The sequence below is a fragment of the Symphalangus syndactylus genome, chromosome 19 (genome assembly GCF_028878055.3).
Source record: "Symphalangus syndactylus isolate Jambi chromosome 19, NHGRI_mSymSyn1-v2.1_pri, whole genome shotgun sequence".
In the NCBI taxonomy this organism is placed as follows: Eukaryota; Metazoa; Chordata; class Mammalia; order Primates; family Hylobatidae; genus Symphalangus; species Symphalangus syndactylus.
In genome coordinates, this window is record NC_072434.2 from 59,956,600 (window position 1) to 59,979,321 (window position 22,722).

Here is a 22,722-nt window from a genome sequence, read left to right on the forward strand (position 1 = left end):
CTCAGTTTAGAATAATTTATATTTGGCACTGGACTATATTAAATAATTTATTTTACAAAATTTCTTTAAAAGATTTTTTTCTTAGGTTCTTGGAATTGGTTTGCCTGCCCTTGGACATGTATTTGAAAGTGGAGGTCAGCCTGACTCAGAAAAGTTTTAGTACAGCAGAAACCAACGTGGAGTTATACATGAACTTCAAGTGATCCACAAAATACAAATTCAGCTCTATATTTCCTTTATTTTGTACCTATCATTAGAGCATTTGGTGTCTTCTTTAAGTATTTTTTCCCCCTGCTTTGGCCTGGATTGTATTTGTCTGATTAATTCTTATTTATTCTATAGATATTCTCTTTTTTTTTGAGATGGAGTCTCACTCTGTCACCCAGGCTGGAGTGCAGTGGCACAATCTTGGCTCACCGCAAGCTCCACCTCCTGGGTTCATGGCATTCTCCCACCTCAGCCTCCAGAGTAGCTGGGACCACAGGCGCCCGCCACCATGCCCGGCTAATTTTTTTTTTTTTTTGTATTTTTAGTAGAGACAGGGTTTCACCATTCACAGGATGGTCTCGATCTCCTGACCTTGTGATCCGCCCACCTCGGCCTCCCAAAGTGCTGGGATTACAGGCTGAGCCACCGCGCCCGGCCTAGATATTTTCTTAAAGCCTCCATTCTCCAGGATGCCTTCCCTGAATCCTTGTTCACTAAGTAAAATTTAGGTGCTTCTGCCTATTTCCCCACAGCAAACTCAATACTTTCCCTCCAGCAGTACTGAGTAAGCTCAGTGGGAGCAGGGGCCATGTCTACTTTGTGAAACCCTCGCACCTGTCCAGAGCCTGCCACGATGCAAGTGCTCAAAATCTCAAAATGCACGAAGGACTGGAGGAATAAGTTATCCGTGATCTTTGCCTTCAACCCCATTTTTTACCCCGTCCCACCTTACCTTGCTCTCCCATACTGAACATATTTTAGTTCCTCAATCATGCCGTGTGATGTCTGTCTCCCAGGCCTGGCACATGCTGTTCCGTTCCCTGAGAGCAACTCTCTTCTTCCTCTTCATCGCGCTCAGTCTGGCTCATCCTTCAAATGTCAGCTTACAGCCACCTTCCTCTGGGAAGCCTCTCTCTCCATCTACCACTCTTCAGCTGGGCACTACGTTCCTGGCCCTGTAGCACTACCTGTGTGTTCCATCGATGCTTGTTGACATACATCTTCCCTGTTCTCACAGACTCACTCAGTTTGTGCACCTTCAATTTTTCTGGAATGAATAAATGAGTGACCTAGTGTTCTGATGAACAACTTGTGGAAGACACTTAACATACAGTGGCCTCAGAGCACCTATTTTTTGCCTTCTGGCTTCTTGGAGAAACAAAACTTAAAATGAATTGAAATTCAATTCAATTGGTTAATGGGCCTGCTTTTCCATTCAGAGTGTGAGGCATCAAATTATTTTATTTCATTTTTTATTATTTTATTTTAAGTTCTGAGATACATGTGCAGGTTGTGCAGGTTTGTTACATAGGTAAACATGTGCCTTGGTGGTTTGCTGCACCTATCATCCCATCACCTAGGTATTAAGCTGAGCATGTATTAGCTATTTATGCTGATGCTCTTCCTCCCCTTGCCCTTCCCAACAGGCCCCAGTGTGTGTTGTTCCCCTCCCTGTATCCATGTGTTCATGTTGTTCAGCTCCCACTTATAAGTGAGAACATGCAGTGCTTGGTTTTGTGTTCCTGCATTAGTTTGCTGAGGATAATAGCTTTGAGCTCCATCCATGTCCTTGCAAAGGACATGATCTTGTTCCTTTTTATGGCTGCATAGTATTCCATGGTGTGTATGTGCCACATTTTCTTTATCCAGTCTATTGTTATGCACATTTGGGTTGATTCCATGTCTTTACTATTGTGAATAGTGCTGCAGTGAACATAAATGTGCATGTATCTTTATAATAGAACGATTTATATTCCTTTGGGTATATACTCAGTAATGAGATTGCTAGGTCAGATTGTATTTCTGGTTCTAGGTCTTTGAGGAATCACCACTCTGTCTTCCACAATGGTTGAACTAATTTACATTCCCACCAACAGTGTAAAAGCATTCCTATTTCTTCACAGCCTCACCAGCATCTGTTGTTTCTTTACTTTTTAATAATCGCCATTCTAACTGGCATGAGGTGGTATCTCATCGTGGCTTTGATGTGCATTTCTCTGATGATCAGTGATGTTGACATTTTATTTTCATGTGTGTGTTGGCTGCATAAATGTCTTCTTTTGAGAAGTGTCTGTTCATGTCCTTTGCCCACTTTTTAATGGGATTGTTTGTTTTTTCTTTGTTTAAGTTCCCTATAGATTCTGTTTAAGTTCCCTATAGATTCTGGATATTAGACCTTTGTCATATGGACAGATTGCAAAAATTTTCTCCCATTCTGTAGGTTGTCTGTTTACTCTGCTGATAGTTTCTTTTGCTGTGCAGAAGCTCTTTAGTTTAATTAGATCCCATTTGTCAATTTTTGCTTTTGTTGCAATTACTTTTGACACTTTTGTCATGAAATCTTTTTGTGTGCCTATGTCCTGAATGGTATTGCCTAGATTTTCTTCTAGGGTTTTTATAGTTTTGGGTTTTACATTTAAGTCTTTAATCCATCTTGAGTTAATTTTTGTGTAAGGTGCAAGGAAAGAGTCCAGTTTCTGTTTTCTGCATATGGCTAGCCAATTCTCCCAGCACCATTTATTAAATAGGAAATCCTTTCCCCATTGCTTGTTTTTGTCAGGATTGTTGAAGATCAGATGGTTGTAGATGTGTGGTCTTATTTCTGAGTTTTCTGTTCTGTTCCATTGGTCTATGTGTCTGTTTTTGTACCAGTACCATGCTATTTTGATTACTGTAGCCTTGTAGTATAGTTTGAAGTTGGGTAGTGTGAGAGGCATTAAATTATTAAGAAAAAGTCCCTGAACTTTTTTGATTGTATATCTCATTTGTAAAAAAGCTTTGAGTACATATATTTGTATATGTATGTGCATATAAAAACACAAATATGCATGCAATATAAGCTACAATAAACAATACAAAATAAGATGAATTATCAAAATAAATGTAAATAGAAGTTATCATTTTTCTTCATACTCCTTAAATACATGCTTTAGAAATCTTTTATATAGATTTAAGAGCATCAACACAACCTGGGCTCTAAACATAATTCAGAAGGAATGACTTGGGGCATAAACTCCAGGCCTTAAGTGTGGCAGGTGTAAAATGGAAACAATAGCTACTATTTGTGGTTTTTGCAATAATTAAAGAAGATATTGTATGCAAAGATATCTAGTAGCACACTGAGCATCTATTAGGTATTAAATGTTATTTGACTTAAAATATTCCTTCTGATGAATTATTACTAAATATTTTAAGATATTCTATGTATTTCTGATATAACATATATACATATACACTGCTGCTCTTTTTCAATTATTGAAATATTAAATCATGTATTGAATTATATCTATTTTTTTTTTTTTTGAGATGGAGTCTCACACTGTCGCCCAGGCTGGAGTGCAGTGGCGTGATCTTGGCTCACTGCAAGCTCCACCTCCCGGGTTCATGCCATTCTCCTGCCTCAGCCTCCTGAGTAGCTGGGACTACAGGCACCTGCCACCACGCCCAGCTAATTTTTGTATTTTTAGTAGAGATGGGGTTTCACCTTGTTAGCAAGGATGGTTTCAATCTCCTGACCTCATGATCCACCTGCCTTGGCCTCCCAAAGTGTTGGGATTACAGGCGTGAGCCACCGTACCCGGCCGAATTATGTCTATTTTTATTAACAAAATTTATTCTGTTATATAAAGGTAATTGGAATTATAATGTTACTTTGACATAAGATTTATTTTATTTCTTTTGATATAAACTGCAAAAATATACTACAATATATACATTTCATACACCTAGAGGTATGAAAATACTCACAGGAGTGTATTCTATTATTAGGTTGGCACAAAAGAATTTGCGGTTAAAAGTAATGGCAAAAACCGCAATTACTTTTGCACCAACCTAATAGCATATACAGGTATCTGCCATTTTAAAAAGAACATGACAGTGGAAAATCACTTTGGTAAAGTTGTAATAATGTTTTCTTTTTTTGGTGAAAAGATGATCTACAAAACTCCCTCAGAGTTATGTTGATGGGACGTATTTATAAATTTGAATATTCCATGGAAAGCTGTGTATAAATAAAATAGAAAATTTCAAGTCATAAATTCAGTTTAATTGTAACTTGCTCATGTGAAGTTGTTTTAAAACACGATACAATATCTGTGTGTCTGTATGAAGAAGATACAGAGCATAGCTCATTTCTTTTTTGATTAAAGATAAATTTTCATTTGAATATCATAACACTGCTGCCTAGTGTTTTATGGTCCTAATACTATCATTTATTACTGAAGAAAAACATAAATTGGATTAAAAATCAAAGTCTCTCTATGAAAGGTTGTAGGAAAAAATTCACGGAAATGTGGAATAGAATGGAGACCAGGAGCACTTTACTCATTTACCATTTTTTCACCTAATACATTTTTAACAAAATGTCAACATGTGCTGGGCACTGTTCTAGGCCCTGGAGGTTTAGTAATCACCAAAGTGTATAAAGTCATAGGTCTCACGTGGAATGGGAACTGGTTTGAAACAGACAGTAAACAATATTCAGACAAACACATTAGAAAACATAATACAGTGAAATGTGCTTTGCAGAAAACTATATCATGTAAATGGATAAAGAATGATGGGTGAGCAGTGAAGTTGTTATTATAGATAGGTTGGTCAGGGAGTGCTTCTTTGATGAGAAGACATTTGAGCTAAGGCCTGCCTCAGGCAGAGGGAAGAGCAAGAGTAAGGCCCTGAGCTGAGTGGGCCGATATATTGAAAGAAGAGCCAAGAGATCAGTGTAGCGGAGTTGAATAAATGAGGGGAAGAGTGGTAGGTAAAATATTTTGTAGTGTATTCAGGGCCCAGATCATGTCAGGCCTTGTTATTCGTGGTGAGGACTTTGAATTTTACTTTAAAGGGGGTGGGAAGCACCTAGATGATTTTGAGCAAGGTCAGGATGGAATAAGGTGCACATTTTAGAAAGATTGCTCTAGGTGTTGTGTGGCACAAACAGAGTGGGGAGGAGGGGGGTGAGAGAGAGCAGGGATACAAGTAGGAAGCTATTAAAATATTTTGATTAAGAAATGATGATGACATGGCTGAGAAGGTGGGCATGGTAGGAAGTCTCTGGAGCCATGTCTACATATCCCAAGTCTGGATATATTTTAGTGGCAGCCATCAAAATTTGCCGAGGGATTGGACTAGAAGTGCAAGAGAAAGAGAAGTCAAACATGCCTCCAATATAATTAGCCTGAACAGCTGGATGAAAGGAGTCATCATTTACTGAAATGGAGAACACAGGGTGTGGGGAGGAAAGATAAAGAGTCTGGTTTTGGATATATTAATATAAGATGCCTGTTAAACAAAAGTAGACATGCCAATGAGATGGTTGTATACATATGTCAGGGCTGGAGATGGGAATTTAGAAACCATTATGATTAGTTGGTGTTTAAAGCCAGGAGACTGGAAGACATCACAGGATTTTCTTTTTTTAATCACTGTTTTTATTCTGGTAAGCATTAAATAATATGTTCTTCAATTTCCAATAAGGCACTCTAATATCACATAGGAAAATTCCAAGTGATGAGAAGTATGTATGTCAGGAGCTAATTTTATTCCAAGAGCTAAGGATTCTTTTGAAAATTTAGTAGATGTAATATAATTATTTAAAGGGTTTCAGATATTTTAGATGCAATTAGACTTCAAAATAAGCCTTTTCTAAGGGCTCATTTTTTACTTTAAGAATTGAAAGTAGAAAGCCTTAAAATTAGTTCGATTTAAAAAACAAAAATGAAAGTGTACCCTTTTCCAAGAATGTGAAAAGAATCTGAAAAGCATTCATGATTTGCAAAGGGTGTAAAGCAGTGAATGGTGAAATCTGAATTTGAAGCCAGGTCTCTCTTTTTCAGGGCCCGTGTTTTTATGCCATACCACATCCATGGCAGTTACTATGTTAAGGAAATAAAGAGAATGTGACATTTTCTACTCTTCTCATTTGTTTTTTTTTTTTTTTTTGGAGAAAAAGTATAAAACTTGTTTTTAAATCACCAAGGTATATAGAATTCAATTCCATTGTTTTAAAAGTTGATATTCTATTTCACATAACAGTCTGAACCATATACCTGTACTTACTTTTTATGATTATATATTTTAAAAGTTCTATTGGTTTTCCTTGTTATGAAATGAAACACAACCATTGTAAAATTCACTTAATATAAAAATATAAGGAGGAGAAAAAAACTAAAGACTCCACCAGAAAACTATTCAAACTGATAAATGAATTCAGTAAAGTTACAGGATACAAAATCAGCATACAAAAATTGGTAGTATTTCTATATGCCAACACTGAACAATCTGAAAAAGACATAAAAATGTAATCCCATTTACAGTAGCCACACATGAAATTAAATACCTAGGAATTAACCAAAGAAGTAAAAGATCTCTATAATGAAAACTGTGAAACACTGATGAAAGAAATTTTAGAGGACACCAAAAAATGAAAAGATATTTCATGTTCATGGATTGGAAGAATCAATATTTTAATATCGATACTACCCAAAGCAATCTACAGATTCAATTCCTGTCAAAATACCAATGTCTTTCTTCTCAAAAATAGAAAAAACAATCTTAAAATTTATATAAAACCATGGAAGACCTAGAATAGCCAAAGCTATCCTAAACAAAAAGAACAGAACTGGAGGAATCATATTACCTGACTTCAAATTATGCTACTGAGCTATCCTAACCAAAACAGCATGGTACTGGCATAGAAACAGACACACAGACCAATGGAACAGAATAGAGAACCCAGAAATAAATCCACACACCTACAGGGAACTCATTTTCAACAAATATGCTAAGAACATACACTGGGGAAAGACAGTCTCTTCAATAAATAGTGGTGGGAAAACTGGATAGCCTTATGCGGAAGAATGAACTTAGACCCTTATTTCTCACCATATACGAAAATCAAATCAAAATTAATTAAAGACTTAAACCTAAGACCTCAAACTATGAAACTACTACAAGAAAACATATGGGAAAAATCTCCAGGACGTTAGTCTGGGCAAAAATTTCCTGAGCAACACCCCTCAAGCACAGGCAACTAAAGCAAAAAATGGACAAATGGGATCACATCAAGTTGCAAAGCTTCTACACAGTAACGGAAACAACCAACAAAGTGGAGATAAGTTTCTCTTCACTTTGTTGGTAATGGGAGAAAATATTTGCAAACTACTCATCTGACAAGGGATTAATAACCAGAATATATAAGGAACTTAAACAACTATATGGGGAAAAAATCTAATAATCCAATCAAAAAGTGGGCAAAAGATTTGCATAGACATTTCTCAAAGGGAGACATACAAATGACAAATAGGCTTAAGAAAAATGTTCAACATCATTGATCATCAGAGAAATGCAAATAAAACTACAATAAGATGTCATCTTACCCCGGTTAAAATGTCTTATATCAAAAAAAAGACAGGCAATAAGAAATGCTGGTGAGGATATGGAGAAAAGGGAACCCTTGTACACTGTTGATGGGAATGTAAATTAGTACAACCACTATGGAGAACAGTTTGGAGGTTCTTCAAAAAACTAAAAATAGAGTTGCCATATGATCCAGCAATCCCACTGCTGTGTGTATACCAAAAAGAGAGGATATCAGTTTATCAAAGAGATATCTGCGCTCCTGCATTTATTGCAGCACTGTTCACAAAAGCCAAGATTTGGAAGCAACCTAAGTGTCCATCAACAGATGAATGGATAAAGAAAATGTGATAGATATACAAAATGGAGTACTATTCAGCCATAAAAAAGAATGAGATTCAGTCATTTGCAACAATAAGGATGGAACTTGAGATCATTAAGTGAAATAAGCCAGGCACAGGAAGACAAGCATCATATGTTCTCACTTATTTGTGGGATCTAAAAAGAAAAACAATTGAACTAATGGACATAGATAATAGAAAGATGGTTACCAGAGGCTGAGAAAGACAGTGGGTTGGGTGGGGTGGGGAGGAGGTGGGGTTGGTTAATTGGTCCAAAAAAAGAAAAAATGAGTAAGACCTACTGTTTGATAGCACAATAGGGCGACTATAGTCAATAATAACTTAATCGTACATTTTAAAATAACTAAAAGAGTATGATTGGGTTGTTGGTAACACAAAGGATAAATGCTTGAGGGAATGGATACCTCATTTCCGATAATGTGATTATTATGCATTGCATGCCTATATGCAAACATCTCATGTGCTCTGTAAATATATACACCTACTATGTACCCACATAAATAAAAAATAATATAGGTGTGTGTGTGTGTGTGTGTGTGTGTATTTAAGGAGAAAAGTTCTGCCACTTCTATCATAGAGATAATCACAATGAAAATTTTGGTGATTATATTTCGAGATTTTTTTCTGTGCATGAACATGCACATACACATACATACATACTCAAACTTTTTTTTTTTTTTTTTAACAAAGATGGAAATACAGCAAAATGACAAAGCCATGATGGATTACGGACATTTTCCCAAGCTAATAAGTAAGATCTATTTTATTTATTGTATTAGCTGCAGAGGATTACATTGGTAGGAAAATCATTTATTTAGCAAATCTCCTATTGATGGACGTTTTAACGATTTCCAATTTTTCCCATTATCAACAGTGTTGTGGACAACCATATTAAAGGATATTCTATACAATAAAAATTGTGATGTCAAGTGACAAATTATCCTTCAGAAACATTGTACCAATCTATATTCCTATTGGTAGAATATAAGATGGCCATTTCTCCAAATTCTTGCCAGCATTTTATTTTATGATAGTTACTCATGTGATCAGTGAAAAATATGTTTACATTTATTTCTTTACATATTATTTTTCAGTTGATTGTGGTAAATTAGGATTTATTCCTTGGCCACATTATAGTATTTGCTCATATTTTCATTGTGGTGGTGATTTTCCTAGTTTGTTTGTATTACTACGAGTGTTTCACATAGAAAACATCAATCTTTGATTTAATAAGTTATAAATATCCCCCCATCCCACCCAGTTTGTCTTTTGTCTCTTATTTCATATACATACATTTTCACATCAAAGTTTTAAAATTTGGTATACATCAATCTATTCTTCATACATTTTATGGCTTGATGCCATATTGAATACTGTCTCATGCACACACACGTGCATGAAAAGTATATATAACTCACAAAATTAGTCCAAGTCTTATAATTTTAGCTCATTATTTTAGCAGTGTAATAATACTGTGTGGCATTTTACATTTTTTAAAGTGCTTGCTTATGTAGTATCTTGTTTTATCCTTACAACAACTCTGAGAAATAGGCAGAATAGCCATTCATTTTTCTCATTTCATTGATGAAGAAGTTGAGATACAGAAGCATAAGAAACAAGCCTGAGATTACATAGTTAATGAGCGCTGAGACCAGAAAAAGAACATCAACTGCAACTTTGGAACTCTTCCCACACCAATTAAAGTCTTGTTAATTAATTGTTTATGTGTACAGGACTCCTAGTCAGTGTACATGTCTTCTAGTCCTATTTTCTCCCTTTAGCAATTAGGAAGAGTTGGAGGTACCTGGTGGCTACTCATGAAACACTCTGTGAAAGATGCCCTACGTCAGTGAGGACAAAGGTTTCCCCTTGAGTGATTACCACAATTGACTGGTAATGGCTACCCAGGGGACTATGAGAATGATTCTGAGGTTGCGTCTGTGCTCAGTTGGAAAGAATGTGATGACTGGATGAGTGACATTTGCATTTAGGCACAGGAAGGCCACATATTTATGCTAATGAAGAGAATAATCATGTGCACAATTTATTTTTTGCTTTTGAATTCCTTATCTGATTTTTTAAAAGCAGTTTCTCTTTCTAGTGCTTTTTAATTTATGGCATAAATTTATTCTAGTCTAGGAAACTTGTATGAGATTCATCCTTATTTCAAAACTAATTTTGTGAGTTATGTATACTTTTCATGCACGTGTGTGTGTGTTATAAAATAAATCTCTTGAAAGTCTTTGGCCTTCTTGTTCATCGCTGTATTCCCACTGCCTGCATATATTATGTGTTCAATCAGTATTTATTGAATGAATGAAAGTCTAAGTTATTTTTGCATCTTTTTTGAAGCCATAGTTCCTTTATGTGTTACTTTTCATTGATCAGAAACATAAATCTGTCCTTGTCTGGGAATTGCATAGGCTCTGAAATTGTTAGAATCAAAGAAGTTGAACAGGACATTTAATTTCAGTAAATTATTAGATTTGCCTCACAGAGCCCTGTAATTATATGGATCAAAATTTTAAAATGATTTATCTAGCTATTAGTTAGATTAAAGCATATTTATTAGAACCATGGAGCCCTAGTCTTTGAGGGAGCCTGGTAGTTGATCCATTTGCTACTCTCTCCAACAATATGAGCTCTTTGGGGTTGTAATGCTGATCTCTGTATCACCAATGCCCAGCACAGTGCCTGGTACCTTTCTGGGAGGGGACTTGTTCAGCTCAGTCTCATTTTGCTTGAAAAAATGGAGGAACCAATGGTAAATCAATTGGTCAGAGCCACCTTTTATTACATGCTTGAGTTAAAGAGCATTACAACCCAAAACTCACTGATACTTCTCTCTTTTTTAAAAAATTGTCTTCCTGTCTCTTTCCTAGGGTGGTAACGGTCATAGATTAAAGTTCCTCATTTTTTTTGTTCTTCTATTCTTTATAGCTAGATAGCTGAGTAGATTCAAGGCCCCTCCTGTAACCTGGCCATCTCTTTTTCTCTGAAGGAAACTAATGCATGATGAACCCTAAATTTATATTAGAAATGGGGGTGAGAGTGGAAAATAAAATGTCCCAGCTTAGACTAAGCTTGAGACTTGATCACTTTTGACTAAAGTACATTAAACAATCAATACGTTGATGTTTGGACACTTGTTCTGTTATTCCTTGGATATAGGGCTATTTATATGAAATCCTTTAGGGAGGAGAGCTGAGTAGCACAGAATTATTGGGGCATTCCACTATCATTGGCTTTATATCCTTTAAACAGCAATAAAATTTGGCTCGGAATCTATTATGGATCATTGCATTCACTCCATAAATGCCTGTTGAATTAATCAATACCTCCTGTCCAGCTCACAACCTAATGTTTGTCTTCCTTCTAAAGCATCTCTCAAATAACTGGTCTCTGCTTGAATTATAAGATATCAACTACCTTAATAGGACTAAAATTTTAAATTAGAACATCAGTTTGGTACTATATTTATTTTAGAGAAAAATTTGATCATTGTAGAGACAGATGGTAGAGTTTGCACCTTTTTTAAAAAAATGCAAACAGGAGCTTTTAGAAGTCTGCTGCTAAAATCACATAAGAATGGAAATTAAGGAAGCAAAGCTGGGATCTAGGAGATGCATTGTAGACATTTTACAATTCTGCACAACGACAACTGAACATGTCAATCATCTTCAGTAGCAAGTCTATAAATTTTGTAAATGAAGAGCCATATAATCTCTAAATTCAGAAAGAAAAGAAAAAACCTCTAGCTGCTGAAAATACACCTAGCACACAAGGATGAATGAAAGTAAGTATAAGCAAATGAAATGAAAGTCACTAGGCTGAAAATGTGGTTTAAAATGCTTCCCTGAGGAAAAATGTAAACATCTAACACTATTGAAGACAGCATCTATTGATTTTGGAGCTGGCATTTTATAATAAAAGAGAGGACTAAAATGAAAATCAAGAAATTTCCAGAACAGAAATTTTCAAATTCTCTTATCCCATAGTTCCATCTTTCTCTCCAGTTTGAATCCTATAATTTAGGGCTTGCTATAATTCTTGTGACTCACTGAATTACTCTACCAAAAATGTTTAGAGATTTCCATTCATTTGAAATAAAGATAGTGATGGCATGATTTCTATTGTTAGAGAAACAGGGGAAAAGGAAGGAAATGAGAACTGACTGGGCAGGATCCAGGGATTGGATTTCATGTCCTGGAAAAGAGGTGCTTGTCAACAATGGGTGTTAGTGAGGGATGGTACCAAAACACAGGTGCTTGCTTTCTGCTTCATTGCCCCGAACTTCCCTCAAAACACTTTCCTTATAATTAGGATGACTGTATAATTAATGTTGACACAGAGACACTTTTAAGAGTAGGGGGGGACGCAGTAGCTTATGCCTGTAATCCTAGCTCTTTGGGAGGCCGAGGCGGGTGGATCACGAGGTTAGGAGTTCGAGACCAGCCTGGCCAACATAGTGAAATCCCGTCTCTATTAAAAATACAAAAATTAGCTGGGCATGGTGGCCGCTCACCTGTAGTCCCAGCTGCTTGGGAGGCTGAGGCAGGAGGATCGCTTGAGCCAGGGAGGCGGAGGTTGCAGTGAGCCGAGATCACACCACTGCACTCCAGCCTGGGCGACAGAGCGAGACTCCATCGCAAAAAAAAGAAAAAAGAAAGTGGGAGGGAGTGCTATGAATAATCACGCCAGAACAGTGGTATCAATCCGACTTTCCTTGCGAAACAGGAATTAATGCCACTCTACCTCTAGGTCCTTGTATCTGTGAGCACAACCTCCTGTGATTAGCATCTCCAGTGTCTCTTACAGATACCATTAGATTCTGATCAGTATTCTCAATAGTGCACTCGTTCCCAAAAGGGTGAATATCCCATCTTTGTTTCCTTTGTTCCTCTCATAGCACAGAACCTAATGAGAGGCTGGCAAGAGCTGCTCCCTCTTAAGAGAAACTCCTCACGCCTGTAATCCCAGCACTTTGGGAGGCCAAGGCAGGTGGATCACGAGGTCAGGAAATCGAGACCATCTTGGCCAACATGGTGAAACCACATCTCTACTAAAACTACAAAATTAGTTGGCTGTGGTGGCGTGCACCTGTAGTCCCTGCTACTCAGGAGGCTGAGGCAGAAGAATCGCTTGAACCCGGGGGGCGGAGGTTAGGGTGAGCTGAGATTGCACCACTGCACTTCAGCCTGGCGACAGAGCGAGACTTAGCCTAAAAAAGAAAAAAAAAAAGGGAAACCCCAATCATCTCCTTTTGCTTTGTATTCTTTGGCTCCTTCTGCCTCTGTAAATGCTCTGGATTAGTGTGGTAATGTAAAGGAGTAGCTTTCCCAGTCTTGGGCTGAGAGCTCTCTCTGCAAACTATTCTCTTTTTACTGACAGATGTGTTCTAGACAGGGCTTTACTCACCAGAGGTCCAAGGGGGAGTCCTGAGTTCATGGGTATAGTCCAAATACTCTATTCTTTCTTCTGGACTGAAGTAAGTAAGCCTGTGCAAAAATAATTTTCCACTTGAGTCAGTTTAGTTTACCAAGGTCCATCACTGAGATTTGAGCTTGAAGTTCCAATTGCTAATAAATTATTTCTTTGTTCAGTTTATACATAAGATAGATAAACATATGGGGAAATTTTCCACTTTTGCTTCCTTGCATTTTTCCACTTTAGCCTTCCTGATGCTCGTAGTTTGAGTTTCTGTAATGTTCTGCTCTTTCCCTGCCTAGGATCTTTTGGCAATATCAGGAGTTTTTGGAATTGCTTAACTGGTCTGCATCACTTTCTCAGTAGCCTGTGATTCTCCAGTTGGGTGCAATTCACAAATATTTCAAAGACCAGGGAAATTTTTTTTCCTTACTTTAAGATACCAACTTTTTCCACTCAGTCAGTTGTCTTTGGCTCTGTTTCTTTACTGGTAGATTGAATATAATTTCAAGCCTCTTATGGAGGCCTCTTTTTTCCATCCTATTTATTATTCCCTATAGCCTCTCCTCTGTACATGCTTTTGGTTTTGGTTTTGCTGTTTTTTCTTTTTTACTATTCTTTTTTGTAAAAATGTGAAATATATTTGTAGAAGTCTGTATAAACATACACATACGTACCTTTTAAAGGATAGTAATTTTAAAAAGCCAAATAATGTATACTGATGACCCAAGTCAAAAATAGAGTATCATGGCTACTTTATGAATGCTCTATATGCTCTTTCCCATTTCTATCTTCTTTCTAGGCATTGCTCTGATTTTTGTTTTAATAATTTGCTTGCTTTTTGAAATAGTTTTACTAATTTTGTATTATGTGTATATAAGCAATATATTATTTAATTTTAACTTCGAACTTTCTATAATTGGAAATGCTATCAGTTAGCTTGTGCTGTAAAACAAATGACTCTAAAAATGTATTGGTTTAAAATAATAATTATTTGCTCATAATTTTTTAGGTCAACAATTTGGCCTGAGTTCAGCCAGAAAGGCTCATCTCTGCCCCAAGGGATTATCTGGACACACTCGCGCATTAATGGTTAGCTACTCCACAGAGTATCTGTAGTGACCATACATTGTGAGCAGCAGGGGTGCCACCTTAAGCCCAAAGGCATTCTTTATCCAGCAGGGTAGCCCAGGCTGATTCATTTGGTTGTGATTTCAGCGTTCCCAAGACCAGCAAGATAGCAAGCCCCAAACTGTAAGCTTATGTATCCTATTTGCTAATGATTCCTGGACCAAAGTAAATTACATGCCCAAACTCCCATTCAAATGATGGAAAAATAAACTCCACATTTTCATGGGAAAAGTAACAAAATCACATTGCAAAAAATATGCATCCTGGAATGAGAGGAATCTGGCCAATTTTGAAATCTATCATTGTTTGATTTATCAGTTACAGAGAGAGTTGTACTAAAATTGCCCTCACAATGGTAGATTTTTCTTTTTCCCTTTGTAATACTGTCAAATTTTGCTTTATGTATCTTGAAGATATATTATTTTATGCATACAAGTTTAGAATTTGAATATTTTCCTGGAGAATTAAATCTTTTATTATTACAAATTAGGTTTTTCTTTCCATCTTTTTGGTTTTCAGACTTTCCTTTTTGTAAGGATGTCCAGCTGCCTGAAGAACTCCTAATAGAATGTTATTAGTGAAGGTCTAAATCCCTTCTGAAGGTAAATTTTTTAGTTTTACTTATCAGAAAATAATTTTTAAGCCAGGTGTGGTGGCTCATGCCCATAATTCCAGCACTTTGGGTGGCCAGGGCGGGCAGGTCACTTCAGGTCAGGAGTTTGAGACCAGCCTGGCCAAACTACCTGTCTCTACTAAAAATACAAAAGTTAGCCCAGTGTGATGGTGCATGCCTGTAATACCAGCTACTCAAGAGGCTGAGACAGGAGGATTGCTTGAACCCAGGAGGCAGAGGTTCAGTTGTAGTGAGCTGAGATCATGCCATTGCACTCCAACCTGGGTGACAGAGCAAGATTCCGTCTCAAAAAAAAAAAAAAAAAAAAGACAAGAAAATATTTTTTATTTCATCCTTTTTATTTATAGGTATTTTTGCTGGATATAATCGATTGAAAACTATTTTCTCTCAACACCAAAAATGCTATTATACCATCTTCCAACTTCTGCTGTTCTTTTTGATATGTAATTGGCAGTCTGATTTGCCTTCTTTTCTCATGGTTGCTTTTTACTCGTTCTCACTTTTGTGGTGTTCTGAACTTTCAACATAATATGAGTAAATAGGAATTCTTTTTATTTTGCCTATGCAGGATTCAGTGTATTATTAAATCTATTGAATTGGTGACTTTCGTTACTTTTTGGCAATAATTGTTTTCAAATATTGCCTCTGTTTTATTATTTTCTTTCCTTCTAAAATTTTCTTTTTTTTTTAAATTTTTTTAATTTTTTAATTTTTTATTTTTTTAATCTTTCTTTTATTATTATTATACTTTAGGTTTTAGGGTACATGTGCACAATGTGCAGGTTTGTTACATACGTATCCATGTGCCATGTTGGTTTGCTGCACCCATTAACTCGTCATTTAGCATTAGGTATGTCTCCTAATGCTGTCCCTCCCCCCTCCCCCCACCCCACAACAGTCCCTGGAGTGTGATGTTCCCCTTCCTGTGTCCATGTGTTCTCATTGTTCAATTCCTGCCTATGAGTGAGAACATGCGGTGTTTGGTTTTTTGTCCTTGCGACAGTTTACTGAGAATGATGGTTTCCGGTTTCATCCATGTCCCTACAAAGGACATGAACTCATCATTTTTTATGGCTGCATAGTATTCCATGGTGTATATGTGCCACATTTTCTTAATCCAGTCTATCGTTGTTGGACATTTGGGTTGGTTCCAACTCTTTGCTATTGTGAATAGTGCCACAATAAACATACGTGTGCATGTGTCTTTATAGCAGCATGATTTATAGTCCTTTGGGTATATACCCAGTAATGGGATGGCTGGGTCAAATGGTATTTCTAGTTCTAGATCCCTGAGGAATCGCCACACTGACTTCCACAATGGTTGAACTAGTTTACAGTCCCACCAACAGTGTAAAAGTGTTCCTATTTCTCCACATCCTCTCCAGCAGCTGTTGTTTCCTGACTTTTTAATGATGGCCATTCTAACTGGTGTGAGATAGTATCTCGTTGTGGTTTTGATTTGCATTTCTCTGATGGCCAGTGATGATGAGCATTTTTTCATGTGTTTTTTGGCTGCATAAATGTCTTCTTTTGAGAAGTGTCTGTTCATGTCCTTCGCCCACTTTTTGATGGGGTTGTTTGTTTTTTTCTTGTAAATTTGTTTGAGTTCATCGTAGATTCTGGATATTAGCCCTTTGTCCGATGAGTAGGTTGCAAAAATTTTCTCCCATTCTGTAGGTTGCCTGTTCACTCTGATGGTAGTTTCTTTTGCTGTGCAGAAGCTCTTGAGTTTAATTAGATCCCATTTGTCAATTTTGGCTTTTGTTGCCATTGCTTTTGGTGTTTTAGACATGAAGTTCATTAGATGTACATTTGACTTGCTCACGATTATTTACTTCTTCCTATGGTGCCATTCATAATTTAAGATTTTACCTCAACGAGCTCTAGGCACGAAAAATCAAACAAAAGACTAATTGGTCAGTTTTCCTATATTTGAAACATTTACTGTAATCTCTTTGAAGTCATTTGTTTGTTATTTAGCTGTGCATCATTTTCTCCCTTTCTGCTTTTCTCTGCTCTAGAGTACTGAGAACTTTGTCTTGGAACTCTTAGTGTATGCTGCTTGGGTTAATAAAAGGGATATTTACTTGTTAATCATTCAAATCAATCCTCCACATATTGCCACCTAAGAACCACCCTTTGAAACTAAGGATAATGGTGTGTATGTGTATGTGTGTGTTTGTGTGTATGGAAGCATATACGAATGATTTAACTGTCCAAATGTTTTTAATTAGAGAAAATACATTCCACCATGGAGCTAGGGAAGTGGAAGAAGACGAAAAGTTGGGAGGGAACAATTGAGATTTCTCTCTCTAACTCTCCCTCCTGCCTCCCCATAGAAGTGTCTTCTCTGTTTAAGAGAGAGAGAAGTTTGACTTGCATATCAACTGCATTAATCAGAGGATGGGGCAAAGCAGGGTGACTTTGCCAGTTCTTTCTTAGCTTTCTATCAATCTCTTGGAAAGACCTGCACTCAAATATTTCTGTATTTCTATATCATGAAATGAGTAATCCAAGTCAGATCTTTACTGTCTCAGTTATAACTTCCTCACTTGTGACTTAACGTTTGAGTCAGAATAGTATGGATCCTGAATTCCAAAACTTGAGTGGAAAGAGGCAGCACTGCTGTAGTGTTCAGTCTAGCTGTTCCCGGAGATCCATAAATAAAGCTGATAATTTGTTCAATTTAGCTCAATTCTGTGGATTTTTTTCTTCCTACTGACTAGAGACCAAGAAAGGAATATGATGATAGAATTCCAACATTGTATTGTACCTTGGAATTTTCATAGATTGTGTAGAAACAAATACTCATGAGAAATAAAGGCTAGATAATATTTACTGTAATTGATTACAATAAATGCAATGAGTTGAAAAATATTGAAATACATTTTAATGGCAAAATATATCTCTTTACTATTATGTAAAAATTGGTGATTAGGAGAAAACATAATGAAACAGAAAGATAATGAATTAAAATGGCTTTGGGTAGCATATAGTCTAATTATTTTCTTTTGATTTGTTTTTTACTTTGCTGTTAACTGATTTTGAAGTTTTGATGATTCCTGTAAGGCAAGGATCAAATTTAGTAGAAGTTCTTGTATTCTTGAAATTACTTCACAAGATTTATTGAAATCAATGTCTTCAATGTTCTGTTCAATGTCTCAGCCTATATTTCTGAAGAGTACTCTTACAATTTTTATAGGTAGAATAAAAAACATCACTAAACTCAGCAAATAACTTTCAAAGAAGATATCATTAATGAATAAGTGAAGAGAAAATGCTTGTAGATAAAGTGGCTTGATGTCCAGGATGGGAAAACACTGGTAAAAATTTTCCTGCTTGAAAGAGGAAATCATATTCTTGAAGTTGTATTACTCATCAGTGAAATGCATAGTTCTGATAACAAATACGAAGTATCCTGAGTCTGCCTTCTAACACACCCATAGACATACTGTGAAAAAAGGAAAGGTAAGAGTGGTCTTAAGGAGATTTATTTTGGAAGATACACCAAAACAACAATAACACCAACACCAACAAACACCAGGAAAACAAACAAACCAAAACTCCATGAAATTCACCTAGAATTTTGAATTCATTTTCCTGACTAGTTTACACTATTTAATTTGTGCAATATAGAAACTGTGACTTAAAGAGGCTAAATAGTTAGTCAGAGATGACTCAGCTAGTTGGCTAGGATAGACCAGATCCAAGTCAAGGATTCCTTGTGCTTGAAAACAAATTCTTTTAATTAGGATATCCCCATCATAGTTAATGGCTATTTTATCAACAATTCAGTAGCTATTCATGATATGTGAAAAAATATAAGATTTATATTCGATGCTGTGATCTGAATGTGCCCCCAAAGTTCATACGTTGAAACTTAATCACCAGTATGACAATATTAAAGGTTGGGCCTTTAGGATATGGTTAACTAATGAGGGTAGAACCCTCATGAATGATATTAGTGACCTTATGAATGGATTGAAGGGAGTGCCCTAGTCCCTTTTGCCCTTCTGCCTTCTGATGTGTGAGAACTCAGCAATAAGGCACCATCTTAGAAGCAGAGAGCCTACACCAGACACCAATTCTGCCAGTGTCTAGATCTTCAATTTCCCAGCTTCCAGAACTGTAAGAAATAAATTTCTGTTCTTTGTAAATTACCTAATCTCAAGTATTTTGTTATAGCAGTACAAATGGACTTAGACATTGGCCAATTATCTGGTATGTTAACAAAAATGGGGTAAGTGATCAACATTTGCACATAAGTACACAAATAATTAGTTGTCTAGCTCTTAGGATTTTTAAAAACCATTATGTGAAAAAAGAAAGTACAAAGTATAGTGACATCATCTGTAATATTAAATTCACTTGCTCTTCTGAATCATGTTTTTGATTTTTAATCAAACTAGATCTGTCTCAGAATTAAATAACCAACTCAATTTCTTTGGGAAATTAAGCTATGGCTTCTCTATGTTTAAAACGCAGTCTTTCTGTGTGTCTGTGATTCCTTTGGCCATTATTCTCAGATGATTTTTTTCTTATGACAATATAAGTGCTAGTGATGAATGCAATTGACATCATAATACAATGGCCTTGCAACAACAACAAAAAACCAAACAAGCAATAAAAGTTAGGATAGATTGAATACAAATCGCTATTTGGTATAATATTTAATGCTTTGTCTGCACTGAAGTTTTCAAAGAGAACAGCATATACTCTGTGCTGTTAAGGCTAACAAAATAAAACACTAGCTTTTTGTACACCTTGAAATAATACCATGGAATTTATACATGCTGTTGCCTTGATAGTTTTGTTTCACATTCCTAAACTTCCCTTGAGCAAAGCTCTTAAAAATTATATCTAGCAGTAGAAAAGTTGGAGTCTTTAAAAACAAAATCAAAGGAGACAAAACTTGCTTAAAGTCTTATTGTCTATTTTCCCAACATCACCTCTTTGCCCATAATCTAGAAGTGAATGTTCTATTTCTAAAGTTATTTTTAGTACATGCACTTTTGTGCTTCCCTAATTCTTTTTAAAATGCAAACTGACACACATACGAACCAGCCCCCCGGCCCCCACCCATAGAAACTCACAAACATTGAAAATACTAATGGGCTCCACATAGGAAAGAAGACTTAATTGTTTTTTAATAATAGAATAAAATTAAGAAGATTCAAAAGTAACATATATATATTAAGTTCCCAAGAGAAATAAAACAGATCCAAAATGAGCTGTTCACAGAAATTGTTTCCATACATTAGAGGCTAGCATGAACAGCTGTCTAGATTTTTAATTTTTCTGAAATACCAAACTCATTTTAGTAAACAGTTGAAGTATAATTTTAAGATTATGGTATCTGAAATGAATAAAAGGTAAATTAACATTTCTGTGCAGTCATATCGATGTTAAGTAAACATAAATTGGCTAAACAATTACATAAACTGTGAGTATTCACATTACAAAAAGTGTGACCTCATTTTGCAAAATCAGTAACTGCTTGCCTTAATACACGTAAGTCTTGGATAACAAATCAGTAACTGCTTTGCAAAAGTGAAATTGAGGAAAGGTAGAAATTCTGAAAACGATACCTTTAGGAGCCATTGCTAAACAAAATCATTTGGAAATGAAACTAACGTTATAACCCTTAGGCAATAAAAGGTTAAGTTTTATTAATAGGTTTCACATGTTTTTAGAAAGGCGGGCGGATCACGAGGTCAGGAGATCGAGACCACGGTGAAACCCCATCTCTACTAAAAATACAAAAAAAAAAAATTAGCCAGGCGTGGTGGCGGGCGCCTGTAGACCCAGCTACTCAGAGAGGCTGAGGCAGGAGAATGGCGGGAACCCGGGAGGCAGAGCTTGCAGTGAGCCGAGATCGCGCCACTGCACTCCAGCCTGGGTGACAGGGAAAGACTCCGTCTCAAAAAAAAAAAAAAAAAAAAAAATATATATATATATATCTTTCAATAAATTCTTTTTTATTTTTCCTCTGCTGTTGAATCCAATGTTTTACAGAGTTTTTCTCTCTTCTTGTTTCTCTCTTCTATGACACTCCTGAGAAAATACCCTACTTGAGACCCAAGATTCTTTATATTACCTTGTAACCATTTTTCTTCTCACAAGAAGCCAATGAATGAATGATTGGTGACTATATACAAAGAAACAAAAGGAAGGAGACTACATGGAATCTGATCATCGTTTGTTAAATGTTCTCTTTGGAAATAATTCTTATTTTGTTTTCTTTTTTTTTTATTAAAAAGTAAGATAAAACTTGCCCATCAGTGTCTTAAAATAATACACAACACAGTCGAACATGTGAAACACAGAATATCACAAAGGATCATAAATTCTATTGTGAGATTAATATTATACCTCTGTCACATATAATAGTTGCATGGGCATACTTTACAAATCCTTGGTTGCTTCTGAAGCAGTCCCTCTGGTGTCTGCCCCACTATTCAATTCAGAAGGCTATCCTGCTATGGATTATGAGACCACTTAAGTAGTTGAAGAGATCTTTCTCCCAACAGAAGGCAGCAGCTGTGTGGGATTTAATTATCTGAGTATCCTTGCACTATACCTGATAGGGAGTAAAGGGAGAATAAAAACCTTTGGCCAGTCTTTGCATCTAGGTGTTCTGAAATTTTTCTCTTGCTGTAATTAAAAGACTCAAAGTACCTTAAATGTGGTGGTTCTTAAGGCAAGTATATATTGATTTTTTTAATCTGGTAAATAGTAATGATAATGTGTTACATCACAAAAGATGGAACAATCTTAAAGTTATTTAGATGCAATTGTATTTTACACTTAATTCGTAATTTTTTAATGCTTTTCTGTCAATAGCATAACACAAAAATTCCTGGGATAGATGTTCAAAGAGAGAGATTATATAACCAGAATTAAAGGTATTAGGTTGGTGCAAAAGTAATTGGGAGTTTTGCTATTACTCACTATGAGGCCTTATATTTTACGTATAGTGGTGGTAGGAAAATAACGAAACTATTGGATCCACCTTTTTCCCTCCAGGGGCTATTACTTACATTTTTAGCATTATTTGCTTCCAATTTTCCATATTTCATAAAGGTAATTTTTTTCTAGGAACACCTAATGGATGTCTTGGAGCATTTATTGAGAGGGAGAAAAGAGAGAAAAGCAATATTCACTTTGAAAGTTGCAACTTTGAAAGGTGCTGCATTACTATGCTTTGTAATCCTTACTTCTTCTCTTTCTTAGGTAGAAATGGTTATCATTTTAAGACTGGACTTATACTGTGAGGTGAAAGTAAAATAAGCCAAAATTATTCTATGAGAAAAAAATTAGCTGATGATAAAACCATCTGCAAAAGCAAAATCTGAAAATATGAATGTATAATTTATACATACATGTAAAATATTCCAATGTGTATCATGTTAATACCTCTTCTGCTTCTTGCCTGTTAGTTGACTTGATCTATGAGCTATTGTCAGTTCAAAGGGACAGATTCTCATCCTGACACCCAGAATCTCTGTATCACAGAAAAAATTTACAAAACATGCTGCAAGATAAGCAGATTGAGAAATCAACTCTCTTATTTTCCTGATTGAAGGCTGATTGTAAATTTGTCATAAA